This window comes from Peromyscus leucopus, chromosome 19, assembly GCF_004664715.2.
Source record: "Peromyscus leucopus breed LL Stock chromosome 19, UCI_PerLeu_2.1, whole genome shotgun sequence".
Classification (NCBI taxonomy): Eukaryota; Metazoa; Chordata; class Mammalia; order Rodentia; family Cricetidae; genus Peromyscus; species Peromyscus leucopus.
The window spans coordinates 56,245,979-56,267,937 of NC_051079.1; positions in this window are offsets into that span (position 1 = coordinate 56,245,979).

A 21,959-nucleotide genomic window follows, 5' to 3' on the forward strand; every position below is an offset into this window, starting at 1 on the left:
CAATAGAGGCAGCTTTATAAAGCTTGAAGGAGCCAATACCCATTTATGTTCTTTATACGACACTGGCCGCAATGGTGGTACCTTGTATTATGGGCAAAGTCATTTAACCTCTTCTCTTCCTTCTGAGAAATGGGCACAGTAGAAACAAAGACCACTAGGAAGCTGCAGCGAGGCTAACCACGTTAGTCTAAAGCCATGACCTTCAACACCCAAGCGGCTGCCTGAGTGGTATAAGGCAAAAGGAAAACCACCCCTGCCGTATTATTTAGCCAGTAGTACTAGTTAAAGCCAAGCATTTGTCCTAGTAATAAACAAACAATGGTAACAAACAATACCAGGATGGTTTGGTCACTGGTGTGGATCTCCCCCTGAGTGTGTAAGTATAATTAGGATTTTTTTAGATGACTCTCTTTCCTGGAAAAATATCAGTGATTTGTTTCTTTGGAGATTTAATGAAACATGAAATAAAGATAAGAAGGGTGGGAGGTGAGTGTGGTCTTTACTTGTCAAGTATGTATATATGTATGCATGTATGTATGTATATACGTTTGCATGTATGCTTCTACTCAGATGCTCTGAGCCTGTTCATGGGAAGCTGCACTTTGCCTCTCAGTGCTGGAAACTTTAAGTCTCCTCAGTTCAGAGAAGAGACTCTTCTAGACGAACGCAGCCTCAGATAAGCGGGGCGCTGAAGACGGTGAATTCACCAGGGCTTTCGGCCACCTCACTAGGATGTGCTGAGGTGTAATGAGAACTTGGACTCAAACTAGCATAAATATTATGGGACCTTGCTGTTTTCCATAGCAAGAAACACTGAGGCTGGATACTAATTCTGTAACTCTGATGTCATGGGAAAGCCTTATCTTTTGGTTTGTCAATTGAAATGAGGTGACCATGTGCTCAGGCCAGCCCGCCACATGCCTGCAAGATGGCTGCAGTAGCTCTAGGTTTCATTTACAGATAGTCCTCCATAGGAGCAAATACATCTTTCCCATTGGCCCCCACAGGGACTTACTTGCGTTTTATATGACTGGGCAGGCTGATGCAGTATATAGCCAATCATTGACAAGGTAAATAGATGGAGAGACAGAGATAATTGGTTTTGAACAAATACCAGCAAACTTTTTTAAAGGGACAAATAGTAATTATTAGTCTGGTTATGAGGCGAAGTTGAGGACCTTATGTAGGTACTTACTTATATGTAATTTTAATTTTAAAATGTAAAAATCATTTAGCAAATCCAGAATGCATATATGCATGTACACACAAACACACACACACACACACACACACACACACACACACACACACACACAGAGAGAGAGAGAGAGAGAGAGAGAGAGAGAGAGGTGGGGTGGGGTGGGGTGGTTAATTTTAAAACTTGGCTCCTGAGACTGCAAAGGGATGGAAAGCCACAAAGGACCACCAGGTTGGAGATCTGACCTTTCATCTGAAGCCTACAGGTCATCTGCTGAAAAATTCTCTCTTGCTCAGGGGAATTCCATCTTGTGTTCTCTTCAAGTCTTCAACTGATTGAATGTGGCCCACCCACACTATGTAGGAATATTGACATTATTTATAGCCCACTGATTTAAATATTCATCATGTCTAAGCACCAACACTGAAACACCCAGAATAATGTTTGGCTAGATATTTGGGTGCTATAGCTCAGTCAAATGGAAATACATGATGAACTATTACATATTCTTGGTACCAGACCTTGTCAAAACAGATAGCAGGGAAGACTTGACCCTGGGATGGTCTTTGTGGAACCTTTGCTGAGGTTCGTGTGGAAGGTGTGAACAGGGCTGTTTCTCTTGGGAGTGGATCTGGGGATCCAAGCAGTCAATGAACAAGACATGAGGACGGTGAGCACACAACCAACCTGCTCTGCCACGTCTCTCCTCAATAGAGACTGCAAGATCATGAACCCAGACACGCTTTTGGAAAACCACATCGAATGCATGGCAGAAACCCCAACCAAGCTCCTCCCTGGAGCCTTCTCTTGAGTGGCTCCACATTGGCATTTGTCCAGGAGGTTTTGTCCTGGTCTTTCCACCCCATCATGCCAAAGCACTTCCATGCAGTTCTCCAGCTACAAATGAAAGGCGACCATTACTAATGACAGTAGCACACCGTTCACACATGATTTTCCGTTCTACCGTTTCAGTCACCCACATTCAATCACTGTCCAGAATCAAGTAGCAAAGTCTTAAGATTTTAATTGTGTGCCCATCTGAATTGTATGATGAGATTTCCTACTGTTGCACCCTGTCCCACCCAGGATGTGATCCCTCCTTCTGTCCAGTGTATCCACATCGTATGCCCTATCCACCCACTACTTACTTAGGGGTTGTCTCATTGTCGAATCCATTGTCATGGAACCCAGGGCTTGGGTTCAAATAGTCCTTATTTCACTTATAAATGGCCACAAGTGCAAGAGTGGTAACACTGACAATTTGAATGTGTCAAATAGAAGCTGTAAAGTGTTTCTTTTAAACATAAGCTATTTTGAGAGAGGTAGAGAAACATCATATTTATATAATTTTTATTATAGTGTATTGTTGTATATTTGATTTCATTATTGTTAATCTCTTCCTATACCTAATTTATAAATTAATCTTTATAATTATATACAGATAAACACATGCAAGACTTGTAGCTTCGAACTCCCATAGGGCCTGGGAATGAATCTTCCATGGGTAAAGGGAACTAACTCTGCTAAGGAAATTGAGGATATGCAAAGTCAACGATGAGCCATGTTGCTGCTGTGTGTGATGGGGACAACAGTGGCCACAGTGGGTACTCTCTAATGGCAAGACAGTTTGAGAGACAAAGCCCTCCGAGCCTCAGCTGAGGTGAGCTGTCTTGGGATCTTTCTCAGCAAACAAGGGGAGGGAAAAAATCTTAATGTTCTGTGTCAATCGACAGTCTATGACTGTGACAAAATGCCCAGGGAAATCAACTTATAAAGGAAAGGTTTCCTTTGGCCCGCTGTTCCAGAGATTTTAATCCATAGCCATCCGGCACCACTGCTTTTGGGATGGCGTTGAGGCCAAAGCACCAGATATCAGGCACCATTGCTTTGGGGTGGTGTTGAGGCTGAAGCGTCACAGTAGGAGGATGTGGAGGAGAAGAGCTGATCACCCCAGGACAGCAAGGACACAGGGAGCTGCAGTGCAGTGCTAAGGACAAAAGGTACTCACTCCACAAAGGCACAGCCCTCGCCATCATGTCTCTCTCCAGGCTCTACCTCCTAGTTTCTATTACCTCTCCATACCACGGAGAAATTAGGAATCCATGGATGAATTAATCACAAAAAGTCCATTCGTAGGTCAGAACTCTGTTGATATAATCACTACCCCAAAGCCCCTCCTCTGAACATTGTATTGGGGAATAAGCCTTGAACATGTGAGCATGGGGGGGGGGTGCATTTCATTTCCAAGCTATAAAGATTACCCTATGTACCAAGTATAGAAGCGAATTTCCCGGTTCATCTGGGCTGCTTTGTTTCCGGTGATGTGACAAGTAATTGTGTACTATGCTAGGCACTGGGAAATGTAGGTTTGTGGGACAGATGCTTGCCCTCCTGAAGAACAACTCTAGAGATGAAGGCAGATAAAACAGACAAACCAAACCAAAACATATCATCAAGTGGTCTTTGCTTGTGAGTATTGAGAAGGTATGATGTCACCTAAGTGTACTTTTGGAACTGTGGAAAGCAGTGTTTTTGGTTTCCACAGTAACCAGAGACTGCCCCTGACTGACATTTGGTGCCTGGTTACTGGGATGCCAGATGTCTTACAATAAGGGTTGGTCTGATACTGTGTAGAATGTCCCACTCAAGATAGCAATAGCTTCTGTGGAGAAGAACTGAAGGATTGGATGATGAATTATCAGTTGGTGATTATAGTAAGTCTAATACCAGGCTCTTCTCCAGATGAGGAATCCTGAGATCTCATAGCAGGTGAGCTGACATTTAACAATGCCTGGTTTGGTATGGGTTCACATCTCTGATGAAAGTCAGTAAAGGACTGATTGTATAAGTCCAGGGGAAGCTGCTCGTGTTTCCACGACCAGATTTAAAATAGTTATTACTGCCTTTTTCTGATAGATGGCAATAAAACATCTTGGGAGAGGGCATGCAGTTACTTCACACTAAGTTAATAGGACAGGACTAGAGGGGTCGCAAAAGAGAACAATGTGCTATAGATAGTTTCCGGGGTGGAGAGAATTTGAGCGGTGAGGTGTGGCAGCTGGTGACCGAGAGATTGTGGTCAGGTCTCTGGCCAATGATTTTTCAGCATCAGCAGCAATGCTGTACAGCTTTGGCAGCTTCGCCCCTCCCCCCTGATAGGGGGTGTGCACAGGTTCCTAACTCCTGTGAAAGAGACCCAAAGATCAGGACTCTCTTTCATTGACCTCTTTTGGCTCAGGGCCAGGGCTCAGGTGGGAAGCAAAACACCTTGTTCTATACACTTTCGAAAGACATGAACCCCATCGAGAATGTAATGTGGCTGTCAGGGTGCAACATTTGTGCACGCTAAGAGGGCATAAGGAATTTGACCACCTCATCAAGGTCTTTGGGGACAGCAGAGCTGACTCTAGCAGGTCGGAAGTGATTCATTAAGTCAGTGAGGAGGGGAGGAGGCTTGTCTGGAAGTTTCTTATGGTTGGTAAAAAAGGGCTTGGTGAGAGGAGACCCAGCAGGTTATCATATTCAAGTCTTTCACTGATGCCCAAGGAGAAAGCCCCTGAACTTCCTACCCACATTCCCTGAAGATGGGTAGCACAAGAGGAAAAAAGATGAAGTTCAAAAGCTGTTGTCAATCATGATGTTTCCATTCTTCACAAAGAACATCCTTGGACACAACCCTGATTAATCAGACATCGCATTGTGATGTCTGAGCAAGAAGAGAACATGGTAAGCTCTCGGGCACTTCCTTCTACATGGTGCCTTATGAGAGAGATGGCTACACAAGGAAGCTGGCCTCATTCGGGATAGCATGGAGTCTAGGGGCTATGGGGCCTCAAGGTATGAAAGAACTCACAAGCATGTGGACCAGTGCCATTCACACTGAAGACTCTGAGATCTGGGCTCTATAACTTTCTCGGAGTTCAGTAAATTCCCATGCTGCCTCCGCTGTTCAGGACAAGAATATTTTCTGGAGTCAGGATCAGGGTGGCACTCTTAGTGGGCAGGGCAGTTTAAGGAAGGTCTGCTGACACTTCATTTCCACACCTCTGGAAATGAAAAATGTCTCTGCTCTTCGCATTTCTCGGGAGGCTAGGAAAAAATGATGAGCAGGGTCCTTAATGTAGCTCCAGCTAAATACACTTAGGGATGTAAGGGAACAAGAAAAGAAAGAAGGCAGAGTTATTGAGGCAACAATTCAGATTTAATTGCATTTGATATAGACCACCCTTTAAAAATAGTTTGGTTGTTTAAAGGCTGCAGTAATTTATGGAACACTCTGCTTGCTTCCAGGGAAGTTGACAAGTCTGGACTGAATCAAAAGAATCAGCATAAATCTCAGCCGATGCCTAATTTTAGAGATGTCTGGTCCTCGAATGAGTCTTGCCACAGCCAGATGGGGTGGGAGACAACATTTGAGGGTGGAAACGAGTGAGGTGCCAAACTGAAGCTCAAAAGGTTAAACTCATTTTTGTGGTTGATATTTCCTAAGCAAAAAATGAATTGGGTTGTGGGAAACATCATACTCTGTAAGCCGGAGCTCCTGGGGGAGGCAGGCGCTGTCCCAAGGGATTCAGGTATTGTATAATTGATGCTGTGGCTGCCCAGCTCCTTCTCCTGTTACCTGCACCCAGAGGATAATAGCATGGCCATGAGCAGGTCACCTGCCTCCTACAGGACTGTGCTGCCTTGTGTGGCCAGTGCAGATGGTCCCCCTTCCTCTGTATGACAATCTTTACAGCTTTCCTTAGGTGATGAGCACTGTGAAATTTATAGATGAAGTTTCCGATTGATGGTTCCCTGTCCTGCTCATCCTTGTAGTACCTTTTGGGTCCAACACACCCATGTTTAGTTATGACAGAGATGAGTTTAAGTGAAGATATAGGCTTCTGATATCCTGGTGAGTTACAGCTCAGAGCATCTATCATTTTGAATCCAGTGTATGATGGACACACAGTGTGAAGAAGGGCATGTAGATACTCTCACGGCCTTTATTCCCTTCCAGACTACTGCTTCTCCTGGTACATTTCACTCTGGTGATGGAGGTGAGTGTATTATTTTGTCCAAAGCAAGGACAGGAGTAGAGACTTTCCTAAGTGGATGAGTAACTGCTTATTCATTTATGGGGACTTAGTGCCAGGAACCAGCGTCTAGGATCATAACACATTTGAAGGTTAAGACCGTGATGGGTTTGGGAAATGTTTCTTCCAGCTTTGTTCTTTAACCATCTGCATGAGAATCTTTGGCTAACAGCACATTCCCAGGCTCTGGTCCTAGCCACAGAATCACACAAACACACAAGCACGTGCGAGCACAGTTTGTGTGTAGACACATGGAAGCTGGAGATAAACTTTGGGTGTTTTCCTCTATTGGTCACTTTGGTTTTTGAGGCCAGGTCTTTTGCTAAGTTTAGAGCTCACTGATTTGCATGGACTGGCTAGTTAGCAAGACCCAGGAATCTTTTCTCTTCTCTCCCCTAGTGCAGAATTAGATGTGTGTGCTGTTCCACTCTGTTTTTCACAGGGGTACTGGTGATTGGATTTGAACTCAGGTCTTCCTGCTTTCACATCAAGCATCCTACTCACTGAGCTACCTCTCCAGCCCAGTCTACCTTTTTTTTAATTGCCCAGGTGTCTCTGATGCCTACTTAAGTTTGGGGATCACTAAAGCAAGGAGCTATCAACTCATTTTGGTTTCCTAGGGGGCAGAGAAAGCTGAGTTACATTGTCAAGTGTGGATTTTGTTTTACTGTGCTAAGGACCAACCAAGCTTTTGAAGCTTGAAAGATTTGTGCCAAAGTCTCGAGAAAAAAGTTAGTTATGTGACTATGGAACTGATTTCAGTTGCTCCAGCCTTTCTCCTGACAACTGTGGAACAGGGTTATCAATGTCTTCATTGTGAAGATTATGAAGATCTAGAGAGATGGCGGGTGTGTAGAAGATGTTCAGGAGGTGACAGTTGGTATAGCTGTATACTTTCCTCATCCCTCTGAATGAGCTGATCCCAAGAGTACTGAGCATTGATCTGCAGGGGAGAAGGAAGACTCTCTGTAGCACCAGGACAGGTAGGCACAATGTGTATAGAGCAGGGAGGAGCTAGCTTCTTTGAGAGTATTTCTAAGACTCCTGGAAAGCATTTCTCTAACAATGCCTTGTGGTCTCGTCTTCCTAAGGATTACTGTAAATATCCCTAAAATGTCACGAAATAAAAAATGACATCCGTTTCTTATTTGTTTCTATTTTCACTCAATTTAATTTTAAAGGTTTTTGCTTTTTGATGTTGTTTGTTTTTTGAGACAAGGTCTCATGTATCCCTGGCTAGCCTCAAATTCACAGTGTAGCCAGGGGTGACTTCAGACTTCTGATCTCCCTGCCTCTACCTCCCCAGCGCTGGGATCACGGTCATATACCACCACACTTAGCTTTTCACATTTGTGTACTTGGGAATTTTAGAGTTTTGTCTTTGTAAGTTAGTTTTCTTGATGATTATGTGATATATTTATTTAATTAGCCTGCAAAATAAAGTTAATCAAATAAATATTTTTTGTCCTTTTTCTGTTATCTCATTCTCTCGTGTCAGAGGTAGTGTTTCCTCATCTCAATTAAAAAATATAAGTCAATGAAAGTACAGCCTCTCTCTCTCTCTCTCTCTCTCTCTCTCTCTCTCTCTCTCTCTCTCTCTCTCTCTCTGTTTCTCCATATTTACATTTCTATTTGTCTCAGAATTCCTACCTCCACAGTCCTTTACTGGAGTGAAGGCTGGCCTGGGATGGACTTACACTTAGCAGCATCCCTGGCCTCTACTTACACACCTGTAGCAACTTCTTATTTGTGACAATTGAAAAAAAAAAAAAAATGTCTCCAAGAACTTGGTGGTTAAAGCACCCGCCACTCAAGTAAAGATAGAGTTTAGATTTCTAGAAGCTATAAATGCCTGGTAAGGTTCTCAACTAGCCTCCAATTCCAGTTTTCAGAAGGCAGAGACAGGACCCTGGACGAGGCTGGCTAGTCAGACTAGCTGTTTTAACGAGAGCTGGGTTTGACTGAGAGAATGAATGAATGAATGAATGAATGAATGAATGAATGAATCCTCAAGGAATGAAGTAGGGAGATACTGAAGAAAACTCCTGAGGTCAACTTTCGGCCTCCACATATAGTCACATACTTGTGAATGTGCACATATGTACAGGCAAGCAAAACGTCCGTAAACGAGAGTAGGGGGAGCGCCATTCACCACAGTGCCCTTAGATTTTAGTTGCCAACTGTGAGGATCAAGGCCTTATTCCAAGTTACTAAGTGGGACTCAGATTCAGGAAGTTAGAATTCCCAACTGTTGCTATTAAACAGCCACTGAAACCATCCATTTCCTCTGAAGAGCAGCAGGCTGAAGAAGCGCTACAGGATGTGAGGTGGGACAGGCGCTCCCCCGGGGCTGAAGGAATCCTGAGGAGGAGGAGGAGTCTCTGAGCCAGTCTCAGAAGCCCCCAGCTGGCAGGGAGGAAACCCCAGGGCTCTGCTGGTTCCAGGACCCCCAGCAGGAAGATGGACCAATTCTTCCAGGGTTTCCCAGAAGCTTTGCAACCCGCTCTCACTGACAGACGCGAGTCAAGCTCCCATTCGTTATCGTGACACCGTTTTCATACAGACTAATGCAGTATATTTATATAAAGCCCAATATTAAAAGCAATGCATTACCCCTTCTTGCCCATTAGCTGTCCTTCCTTCCCCCTCTCCTCATAGCAAGATGTACTGTTAAAGGAAAGAGCTGATCTTCAGAAATTTCTTCAGTCCATATGAACATTGAAGTTGGAAAAGCAAAAAGGAGGAAGTGTAGCCCATTGTGATGTGGTCTCTTCAGGGGAAAGAGCTAGCAGGGATCTTCTTCAGGGGCAGGGTGGGTTAAAAAAAAAAAGTGACATTCAATGAAGAGTGTGATCTTTCCTATTTTAAAAGGAAATCATTTGTGCAAACAAGGCATGCCGTCCGCTGTCTCAAAAGCTGGAGATATCATTTTCCCATCAGTCCCTGCATTAACTCATTCTTTTTTTTTTTTCCTGTCTAATTAAGTCTACCTCCTTCTTGCAGGGCTACGTGCATTTTTAACATCTGTTTCTAGAATGATCTCTTGTCTACGGACCAATGATAACACACATTCAGGAGCAAAAGTCTGAAGTATAACTCTGCACAGTGGGAAAGAGGGGGATTTCTTTTGCCCAGTGAAAACACCGCACTGAATAGATTATTTGTTCTGCGTTGATTTTTATCTGCTCTTTGTTCCTCGGCTCAGAAGAGCGTATCTGCTTTCTACTGTTTCTTGCTTGTTTTTAATCATACATACAGCACCTAGCCTTTCCCCACCTCCTCCTCGCTCTCTCACCCTCCTTCATTAGACGGATCCCTCTGTTCCCATTTCCTCTTTTACTTCATCGTGAGCAGCTGGGCTATGTGCTCACAGCAAATTAGCTGTAAAATAAAGCACACACCCCCTCTTCTTTCTTTCCTTCTTTTTTTTTTTAGGGTGTTGTGGTAGAGAAAAGATAGAGAATTTTTTATGCTAAGCAAGTGTGGACAAGGATCAAATAATCAGAATATGTAAACGTGCTAGAGGGTTCACTTATAACCATAAGCCATGGGAAGAGCATCTCTCCCTCGGGGTCTTGACTCCACTGCTTTGGATGCTCCCTCTCAAGTTTCCTACCAGTAGCATTTTCCTCTCAGTTCCCAATTTTCACAGACTCCCACTACCCCAGTGAAGTCCCAGTTGGAATGTGAGTTCTTTAAAATATTATAATCTCACTGTAGTCCCAGTGTGTTTGGCTCTGTTTTTCTGTACATGTTTAAAAATGTAACAGCAATTGTCATAGTTATTCATCAGTTTAAAAGGCATAGAGATTGGGCACAGTCTCCAGAGGACAAATGGTTCTTTAAAAATAATCAATGTGTGTACAATGTGTGCGCTCACGTATGTTTGCGTATGTGGTTGCAAACATACATGGGGAGTTCAGAGGACAACCTCGGGTGTCAGGCCTTGCCTCCTTTCACCTTGTTTGAGTCAGGGTCTCTTTTTTTCTCTGTTGCTACCCATAGTCACTCTAAAATTACGGATTTGCACTGAGTGTCTGGCTTTTATGTGCTGTCTAGGGATTCGAACTCAGGTCCTGACACTTGTGCAGCAAGCCCTTTCTACCCACAGAGTCATCTCTCCCATCTAGGCCTTAGTTCAAAGGTGAGGAAATGGGAACAAATTGGCTGAGAGCAAGAGGCAGGATAGAATAAATCTTTGGTACCTCCCAATGGGCTTCTTGGCTGTCTGTGCCCATGGTGGGTGGTGTCGCTTTTCAGGAATAGTCTATGGGGTTTGGAGAAGGGACCTCGTTTACCTCATGGAGAGCAGCTGGGCTATGCGCTCAGTGACTTGAGCATGCTGAATGACTGTAGGCAATAGGACTCTTCTGAAGATCGAATCCACCATGCTTGGTTTTCATTGACAAAGCAATGACAACGATTATTATGACGTCTGAATGTAACACACCAGTCTGTTTGTGTTCTGTGACACACACAGCACAAACATCTCCAGGTGGGTGAACGAATGGACAGGAGCCTTCAGTGCAGGGCCCAGGAAGTCAAAACAACGCTACCGCACACTCTGTTGGCCTGCTCAGAAATTCTCAAATTATTTTATCAAGCAATGCAATATTCCTCTTTCCAAAGCATTACTGCTGCTTAAGTATGTCTGGCAGCAAAGGAAACATGTAAGTGTCTTGAATTTATTTTGTACCTTTCAAATGTATGCAATTATAACTTTAAAAGTAATTTGCTTAAATGGGACTTGAAGAGAATTCTGCTGCTTCTTAGGGGAATACACACACACACACACACACACACACACACACACACACACACACACAAATGGAGTCTGGAGAGAGGGCTCAGCAGCCAAGAGTAGTTGCTGCTACTAAAGGGGACTTGGGTTCTGTCCCCAGTATTCCATATGGCAACTCACAACCTAGTTCTGCGTGCACATACACACAGGCAGGCAAAGCATTCATGCACATAAAATAAATACATCTTTTTAAAAAATTTGAAGTGTAAGTTAGAAATGACTATGACCACATTATATAATAGCCTTATTACACAATTTATCATCACAATGCAAAGTAATTGTGGCCCCTCAATGGTGAACGAGAGGGTGAAGAATGTGGTATGGAGAGTGTTATGTTAAGGGATTTTCATGGGGGTTGAAGGCTCTGACAGCATCTTGTAAGGAAAGCCACCAAGATCAGTGAAACAGGGTGTACAGGTTCTTGGGGATCTAGAGCTGTGGGGTACCCTGTAATGGATAATCAATAGCCACGTGTGGCTATTCACGTGACAATTTCTCCCAATTAAGTTTTCTTAAAATTAAAAATGAATGCCTTTGGTCCATCTAGGTTCATTTCACATTCTCCGGCAGCCACATGCGGCCTTTGGCTACCATAAGACAGTGCACACTGGAATACTTTCTACGACCACAGGGAAATCTATTGATGCCTTCTGCTGAAGCGCTTATCAGTCTCGCTGGTGTCTTGAGATAGATTTTTAAAAGAGCATAGGATCATTTCTTCGGTTAACACGACTTCTACAAATAAAATCATCTAAATGAGAGCCGAGCAAGGAAACACCCTTGCGTTAGTGTTTGGTCCTGGACCAAGCAGTCATTGTCAATATTAGGATGGTGAGAGAGGGAAGTGGGGATTACTTAAAGTCTGGAGGTTCCCCTAAAGAATGCTAAGGGGAAGCAAAGTGATTGAGAAGGAATTCTGGAGCCAGGCCAGGGTGTCTCGATCCACTAGCACTTTGGATCTGTGTCGTTATTGGGAACAGATTTCTCAATAACTCTGTTTCCTTTTTGATGGTGACAATATAACTTGATCATCAAGTTACTATGAAAATGAAGTGACATACTGCATGCATGGCCCTCATCACAGTTCCTGACTCCTATGACCACCTAGTTAGTACACGGCAGCCATTATTATGACATCGAACATGAGAGCAATGATTGGAAAAGCTGCTCGTAAGAGCTTAGGAGGCTTCAGACACTCACAAAATCTTCCGTGTTGAATTTCTTTGATTCATCTCTCTAAAGGCTAGAGAGGTATTAAAGGGGATCTTCAAAACTCTCACTTTGTTAGGAATGGCTTTCTGTTGTTGTCACCTATGGATGATGACTTCATTGAACATTAAATTCACAGGTCACAAATCATCAAGTCATTCTCTTTAAATCTGAAGAAAGCATTTTTTTTTGACCCTGAGTATTTGAAAACAATCCGGTATTGTTTTGGTTTTCCATCAGGGGTGTCTTAATATAAATTTCCAACTAATTAGATTCAGAGGCAAGAGTTCAAAAGCAAATAGATAATTTGAAAGGTGATGTCATGGTAAGTGGGGGAATGAGACAGAAGAAGATAGAGGTGTCCCCCAATATATTGTGCACCTTAATAAACTTATCTGGGGTCAGAGAACAGAAAGCTGCTAGATAGACATAGAGGCAGAAAATGGTGGCACACACACCTTTAATCTTAGCATTCTGGAGGCAGAGATTCATCTGGATCTCTGTGAGTTCAAAGCCACACTGGAAACAGCCAGGCATGGTGACACACACTTTTAATCCCAGGAAGTGATAGCAGGAAGCAGAAAGGTGTATACGGCGTGAAAACCAGGAACTAGAAGCTTTTGGCCTGGTTAAGCTTTTAGGCTTTTAGCAGCAGTTCAGCTGAGATTCATTCTGGATGAGGACTCAGAGGCTTCCAGTCTGAGGAAACAGAATCAGCTGAGGAACTGGCAAGGTGCGGTGGCTGTAGCTTGTTCTGCTTCTCTGATCTTCCAGCATTTACCCCAATACCTGGCTCCAGGTTTGTTTTTATTAATAAGACCTTTTAAGACTTCTGCTACAAGCGGGTTCAAGGTACAGAATATGCTATAAGCTCAGTAGCTCTGCACACACCTGCAGCTGAACTGTGCTGAGTCAGCTGGAGTGACTCTGGGAGGCAGTTCAAGCACAGTTCTCAGAGTCGTCCCATCAGTGAGGTGGAAGAACCCTGGTATTCAATCACCCGAGTCCTGCTTCTCACTGGCAGACCTTGGGTGCTACTGATTCCCTACTGGAGTATGCAGAGGTGTTAAGGGCAGGGATCTACACTATCTTCTCCTATGACTAATCTCTCCCTCTTGTGAAGGTGCTTCATTAATTGATTGTAATTTCACACTTTTCTCTTTATCCTTTCTTGGCCTGTTTATTTCTTCTAGATCTCCTAGTTTTTCTCCGTCTCTCATTCTCCAGTTTTCTCATCTCTTTTTCTTTATTGAAGCTGTATTGCTCTTGGATCATTTTCCTTTTTTTTTTTTTTTTTTTTTTTTTTTTGGCATGCAAACTTACTCCTGAAACTTTTCTATAAGTAAGTTCTTGATTATTTTTCAGACACTGACAGTTAATTCAGACACTACCTATAAATTCTCAATGCTACATGTTTTGTCTATGTATCATATTTCTTCAGTTTGATTTCTGTTCCTTTTTTTACATGATGAATGAATTTTTAGGCTTTCTTCCCACATTACTGATTTTATTTCTTACAGTATCTGCTTGTTCATTATAGTCTCTAAATTATATTTTATTTTTTATTTTAGCTTACCTTTCTTCCTTCTGGCATCCAGTTTTATTTTTAGGTCAATATATTTTTGTTCCTGTTTCAGAAAGACCTCTACTTCTCCAATCTCATTACCGATATTCAAGAGTTTTCCAAAGTTTTTTCTAGCTCTTATGATAATTCATTTTCATATTTTGCTTTCTTCTTAGTTTTTGGGGTAGTGACTACTTCTTTCAATGTTCAGGTTTTGCTCCTGTTGGTAGATATAATTTTTCTTTTTGTTGGATTTAAAATAGGACCAGATTAATTCATACTCACCATTTTCAAAGTGAAAACTTGCACATATTTCCCTGATTCTGTATTTCTGTCTGCCATTGACTAAACCCTAAGTGAGTGTGAAATTCATCTGTCAAGGCTCCATTACTGTGTCAACCTTTATCTATCAAGGCCTTACCTGGCCTAAGAGAAATTTTCTGTTACTTTCAATGCTTAATTATCTTGTACTAAGAAGCCATAATATAAAGAAAAAAAATCTGGATTTTCAAACATGTAATGAAATCAAAACTTTTGTAATCCCTGACTTGTCCTTTGACGAGAGTATGCCTTCGAGGATCTATGTATCTATCTTTGTATCTATCTAAATCTGTATCTATCTATCTATCTATCTATCTATCTATCTATCTATCTATCATCTATCCATTATCTATCTGTCATCTATCATCTATGATCTGTTTATGTATCTATCACCTATTATCTATCTTTTTATCTGTGTATCTATCTCTTATGTATATATGTCTTAACCATATGTCATCTATCTGTATCATCTGTCTGTCTGTCTATCTAACATCTGTCATCTAGCTAATGTATGTATCTGTCTATATTTACTTTGGTTTCTTCTTGGGGGTAGGAAGATGAACAGTGATGATTCTGTCTAGGTCATATAGTATTTACAAATACAGTTCCTCTACTTCTGTCTCTTCGATTTTCTAATAGAAGTTACAATGAATTTCCTATCTCATTGGGTTGTGATGAGTATAAAATATATTAACATACATTGATTGGCAGAGTTCTGGCTACACCATGATTATTCATTAAGTATTAGCTCCAATTATTATCTCACAAAGTATCCACTGTGGAATTAGATAAATGGCCACCATATTTTAAGTATAAACAGATAAAAGTGAGAGGGAGGTAGCAGTGATGCTAAAAATTTTATCATCTACTTCTGGGTGGATGAGGCTGTTCATGCTCATGAGACAAAGTATGAGAAGCCACTGATACCTTTCCTATTTTTGACTCCCAAAGAAACCTCGAAGCAAGACTTAAAATACTACTAGTGCAAAGATTTATTATTCATATATGTGTGTGTGTATGCATGTATATGTATATATGAATACATATATAGCTTCTTGTAGCCCAGACTAGCTCCAAATTCACTATGTAGCCATCTTGACCTTGAATTTCCAATCCTGCTTCTTTCTCAAGATGACTGGAGTTATAAGCTTGTACCACCATACCTGGCTTTGTGATGCTGGGTGGTGAACCCATGGTCTCATGCCTGTTAGGCAAGCAGCCTACCAACAAAATGACATCCCTAGTCTATGAGGTTAATTTAAAACAAAAACAAAAACACAAAAACAAAAACCTCTAGTTCTACTAAATTTGTAATTAGTGCAAGAATGAAGAATGTAATTACTAGTATTAGAATTTTGATACAGGGCACCTGCTGAACTTATCTTTGGATTTTGTATTTGTGGAAGGTTCCCTTTTTTGGTGTCTTCATGTTTATTTTTGTGGAATCTTAAAGGACATTGTACAGGTAATAAATTTGATGCCATCTTAGCTTGGACTAATGTGGAGAGCTTTTACCTGCAGGTCTGGAAAATTACTCACTTCTTGCCTTGTTTTATGTAACAAAAAGCAGGGGAGAGATGTGTGGAGTTGTCCAGCTGCTGTTCTTATCCATGTGTGGTGACAGAAAGAGCCCACATGTCACATGTCCAGGAGTGTGTGCAGTAACAGGGAGCAGAATTAGCACAGTTCAGGGTGGGCATTGGGCCTGAGCCAAGGGCCCTTAGGAAAATGAGGGTAACCATTTGCAGGTTGATTTCTACAGTGCTTAGGAGGGTGGTTGGTATATATGAAGCTCTATTCTTGAATCCAACATCTCTATGAGATAGATACTATAATAGGTGGGGAAAACTGGTTCTGTGTCCGTTCACCTAGGGAGTGCCTGACATTAGACAGTTTAGTTCCAGAGTTTCCCTTCTTAACTTATCAATAATTGTCAGCTTGAAAATTCACTGAGGGTTCAGTCATAGACTCCATTGGAACTCTCTTGGAACACAAGCCATAGAAGATGCTTTGTTGCAGCCAAACAAGACCTGAGAATGTTATTCAATTCATTGGAAGGCTCTCTCCTCCAGCCATTCTGCTGCTTACCTATTAGAGGTCATCACAATCAGGTCTGTGGATGGCTGATATTCCCTCTTACAAGTAGGGCCCAGGATGGTCACTGAACTCTCATCTGAGTATCTGGCCACTCCTCCCAGCCACTTGTAGGCAATTCTGTCCTAACTGCTAGTGACTTAGACATCTCAGGGAGGAGCTGCATGATGGAGGCTGGGAAGACAAGAGGTAGGGTCTTCTTTCGATCTATACAGCTGCAGAGAAGCCATCGTACATGCTGGATGGAGACTTCTGAGTATAGCTGCTTCGGGGTCACTTATGCTACTGCCAGGAATTGTTCACTCATGCTACATAAGTGAACACAGTTAAGTCAAAAGTTCTGCAGGAGGGACTGTGGTAGAATCCTATTTTACTTTGTTGCTAAGTCTTAGGAAGAGGATGTAGACCTGTTCACATCCCCCTCGTGGAAGAAATTTTAGAAACAATCTTAACGCTACCACAGAGGGATCTTAAAATATCAGCACTTCATTTCTCTCAAGCAAATTGTTGTGTCCTTTACAAAAAGTAAATGTGCCTTGAGCCTCCATGTCCAATTCCATTAGGCATGTAGTCATGTATGTGTGTATCTATCTTCCAATCAGTCATCTATTTGTCTATCTATCTATCTATCTATCTATCTATCTATCTATCTATCTATATCTATCTATCTATGTATCTATCTATCTATCTATCTATCTATCTATCTATCTATCTATCTACCTATCTATCTATCTATCTATCTATCTATCTATCTATCTATCCATGTATCTATCTATCCATCCATCCATCCATCCATCCATCCATCCATCCATCCATCCATCCATCTATCTATCTATCTATCTATCTATCTATCTATCTATCTATCTATCTATCCATGTATCTATCTACCTATCTATCCATGTATCTATCTATCTATCTGTCATCTATCTATTCATGTATCTATCTATCATCATCTATCATCTAACTATCTATTATCTATCTGTCTGTCTGTCTATCCATGTATCTATCTATCTATCTATCTATCTATCTATCTATCTATCATCTATCTATGTGTTTTCTATTTATCACCGATCTATATTTCTTCTTGCTGACATACCTATGTATGCTCTCCTTCTCCAGGAATCATAGACAGCCTGAGCACTTTGAACAGATTCTTCTTGATAAATTACAGGTTTGAAGTACGGAATTTGACTAAGCCTCAGCCTCTTTCTTTCTTCCACATTGGAAGAGTGGCTTCATCATCATTTGATGCTTAGATATGTAAAATGTCAGCACAGGTCAGAAAGGTCTACCTATGGAGACATGTGTTCCCTGCAGACCCATGAGTAATAGCCTGGCTATGGAGTGAGTGGGAGAAAGCCCTACTCAGCATAGAAACCGACTGCTGTGCAGGCAGAACCAGGCCACTGGGAGAAAGGGAGCAGATCAGCGACACTGGGCTGCAGGTGGCCAGAGGCAGCATTCTAGCAGGCAGCATCTCCTCTCTGCCGCACTCCTTCCCTAATAAGAGTAGAATCCACACTGGGATAGGTGAGATAGCACACAGGCAGATTGTCCACCAGATGGTAGAATCTTCTATTTAAGAAATATTTGAAAGGGCAACAAAATACAGCAGAAACCATCCGACAGTCCACATGGCTAATGCAAAATTAGCCAAGATGATGGTGGCAGCAGTAATGGGGGTGCTGTGGGGTGAGCTGCAGGAGCGACTCAGGGGAGATGAGCACTGGAATGTTAGGCAGAGCAGGTATCAGGGGGTTCAAGGCTCCTCCGTTACTGCTCAGTGATGGGCTTTGATGGGTTTCTCGGTCCACAGTTACACAGAACCAAGGCCAAGCATGATAGCCATGAATATGGAGATTCATTCTGGCCTGTCTCCTAATATGGGGGATTCCTTGTGTTCCCCCTCTGGGTGGGGTGTGAGCCTTGGTTGTCAGAAGTGTTCTGACATTTCCCCACCACTCCCTATCTTCTTAGAGTGGCTGTTTCTGTCCTGTTGCTTTTCCCCAGCTCTGTTTGTGAAGATTCTGCACATCACCATCAGCATTAGCAACATCATGGCTATGACTTCAATCTACTTTGTCCCAGATATTATGTTAAGACTCTAGTTCATAATAGCTAATACACATAGAATAGCTGCTATATGCCACACATACTACTTGAGTAATTTTCATATATTACCTTAGTTAACCTCTTTAAGCAACCAATGAAGTAAGTACTGTTATGTTATTGTCATTGTGTGCATGTATGCTGGCATGCATACATGTTCCTGTCTATGTGTGTACATGCCTGTGTATTGCATGTGTAGGTCAGAGGTCAGCCTCAGGTGTTTTAAGATAAGGTCCCCTACTGGGACTTTGTGGACTTGAAAATTAGCCTAGGCAAATAAGCCACCAGAGCCTCAGGAATTCATCCTCCTGCTCCCATCTCTTCATCTCTGCGATTATAAGCTCATGTAACCAGAACCAGCTTCATGTGAATGCCAGGGATCAAACTCAGGTGCTCATGTTTATGCAGCAAGCACTTTACCTCCTGAGTCATATTCCCAGTCCCTTCTCTCATTTTATTTCCTCTGTGGGGAAGAGAGGCATAGAGACCTTAAGCAAGTTGACCAAGGTTACAAGGTGTGGTGGTTTGAATGAGAATGGTCCCTATATGCTCATATGTTTGAATGTTTGGTCCCTAGTTGGTGGGAACTGTTTGGGAAGGATTAGGAGATGTGACCTTGTTGGAGAAGCTGTGTGTGGAGAAACTTTAATATTTCAAAAGCCCACACCATTCTCTCTCTCTCTCTCTCTCTCTCTCTCTCTCTCTTCTCTCTCTCTCTCTCTCTCTCTCTGCCTTGTGTTTGTGGATCACGATGTAAGCTCTCAGCTACTGCTCCAGCACCATGAATGCCTGCCTGCTGCCATGCTCCCCACCATAATAGTTATGGCTTCAGCTTCTGAATCTGTAAGTCCCAATAAACCCTTTCATCCATAAGTTTGCTTTGGTCATGGTGTTTTGTCAAATAAGTTTAAAAGTAACTAAGACACATGATGATTAAGAAGAGAAGCAACTTGCTGATTCCGGAGTCAGTGTTTTTGAAGACCATGAACTAGAGAGCTTCTGATATTCTGATACACACATTTTCTGTTATCCTCACATGACCAAGTCATGCAGATGTCATCATCATTCCTAAATGTAGAGTTAAGAAAACTATAACTCTGAGCATCTGAGGGATTTCCAGGGATGGCACATTTAGCAAGAGTTACATGTCTCACTCCAAAGCTGGGACTGCCTACCATGTAAGATCACTTCCTGTCCACTCTCTGCTTCCTGCATTTGCCTATCAACATACATGCTTGAAATCTCAGTCATATATCACCATTATAAGCCTTTTTCTTCACTTTTCATGGGGTCTTTTTCTGTTCCTTTTTTTCCCCCCGGTCTTCAATGCCAGGTCCCATGAAATTTCTTGACTTTCATATTAGGAAATACTTTGCCATGGATTCTCCCTCAGAGATCACATTGTCCCTCTCTATATCGTGACTTTTATGTTTGAGTCTCCCAGACAGACAGACACTGCCTACTACATCTTAGGGACAGATGAAGGATGGAATGATTTTATCTATGAAGTAACTCCAAAAGAAGAGACATGTGTGCATCTGTGTGTACAGCACAGTGTAGAATTAGAAACTTGGGGCATGTATTCCTCTGGCCATTAAAAATTCATCTCTCTATAAATACATCGAAAAGAATAACATTTTGAATGGAATATGCAGTTTTTGTTATTGTAGTGGACTCCAAGGAGAGAGCTGCTGTTTCAGAAGGCAAGTCACTTTTCTGACTGTCCCTTGTCTTTGACCAGGACAGAGGGTAAGTTGGTGGTTTGGATGTTTAATTTTTGGAAGGTGGTAAAGCTTCATTATCCATCATTGTCTTCTGGGAATTACAAAAGACAATGGAACAGAAATGGGATTGACAGACCCATTGACCCTGCATCATGAGAGCAGAAAGGAATAAAAACTCAACAGACCCCTGTGTTTTCAACACCCCAAGGGCTCTGTCGGCTCTCACACCTAGACCACTTTCTGTTTTCCCCTCTGGAGGGTTCCAATATCAAGTGTCTTTGTGTTAATTAACTCAGCATGTGGCACATAAAGGCCTGACAACAGATAGCTAATGTTTTTGATATGCACTCAGTTTAAAAATTAGCTCCGTTCCAAAGGACAACTTAACTTTGCCACAGTACAGCTGACACTTGGTGATTAGAGATGAATTTCCGTTTCTGGACAATTTCTTCACCCTCTCCCATCATCCAAGTGGGCTCCCACTCTACAGTCTGCTCTTAAATTCTCAGAAGAAGCAAACTGATTTGAATATTTCGATCAAACTCAATAAAATCAGGAAGGCATTCATTACAGCTGCTAATAAAGATGGGGAGTGAATAAAACTCCATAATGCATTGTGTTGTATCAATGTATGTTTCTCCAACCATGGGAATTTTATACAATATTTTAAAGAGTACATAGAATGTATAACTTTGATTTGAAAGGCATTTTCATATACATTGTAACTTCAAATCTGATTCCTTAGGAGAAACCAATATGACTTCTCTTTTAGCCTGAAGTATTTTTGAGCATGTAGTAGTACAAAGTTACAAAATGGCTGTCCATAGGCCTGGAACAGCCTGCTGACCCACTTCATACGGTTTTATGTGTTGAGTATGGGAGGGGGATTTGGAGGAGAAAAATATGAGTGGATATGATCATATTTTGTTGTGTGCATACATGAAAGTTCAGAATTAAAATAATTACAGATGAAAATAAGGAAGATCTTTGTTGCATCATTTGCATTTTTAGGTTTTCTTGTAGGTCTGCATCCCCCTAGGCACAGATTGACAGGAGCCAAATGGGCACCGCCTCTCATTAGATGGAGTGCACGTGACACATTGCCATCCTCAGCCCAAAAGAGCAATGCTTGAAACGGCAGTCCCTGAGCGCTGCATCACTTTCTCATTCTGATGCCTACCCCATTTCCTCTGGGTCCTCCTCCTGGTTCTGGTGCTTTGCTGGGTATTTTGCCCTAAGTAGGCTGTGAAGTAAGACATGCTGGATAGAGTTCATCTTAGACTCACATTTTACTCGACATAGTGTTATTTACCGTTGACCAGCTGCCCAGAAATCACCTGGTGATTTCCTTTTCAAGACTCCAAACAGTCAAGCAAATGTTAAATACTGTCTGTGGGAAGGCTGACAAGTTTAGCCATTTGGCACAGGCATTCAGGAATGGATACAGCAGTATTTTTAATTCTCTTTCAAGTATCATGACAGCTGTCCAAATTTATAAATTTAAAGTATATGTTATGTTATTACATACATTTTCTATACACTCTATCAAACATATGACTAATATGTAAAAGTGAATACGTCTGCCACTCCGCTGACTCATGCTTCTGGAGATGCTGAGGAGATTTTTGAGGGACCAACAATATCCCCATCATGACTGACTGGAGATGTAGGACCAAGGTTTCCATAGTCTTTCTCCAGGAGATTCATTCAGAAAGTCAGATTTTGTCTTTACTTCAGAATACAGGAACATACCACAGAAACAGCAGTTATGAATTGGATAAAAAAAGGACCGGGCTCTTAAAGACCTGGTAATGGTTCTCCAGGTCATTCCTTCATTCATCTAGTCAGCCATCTATTCTCT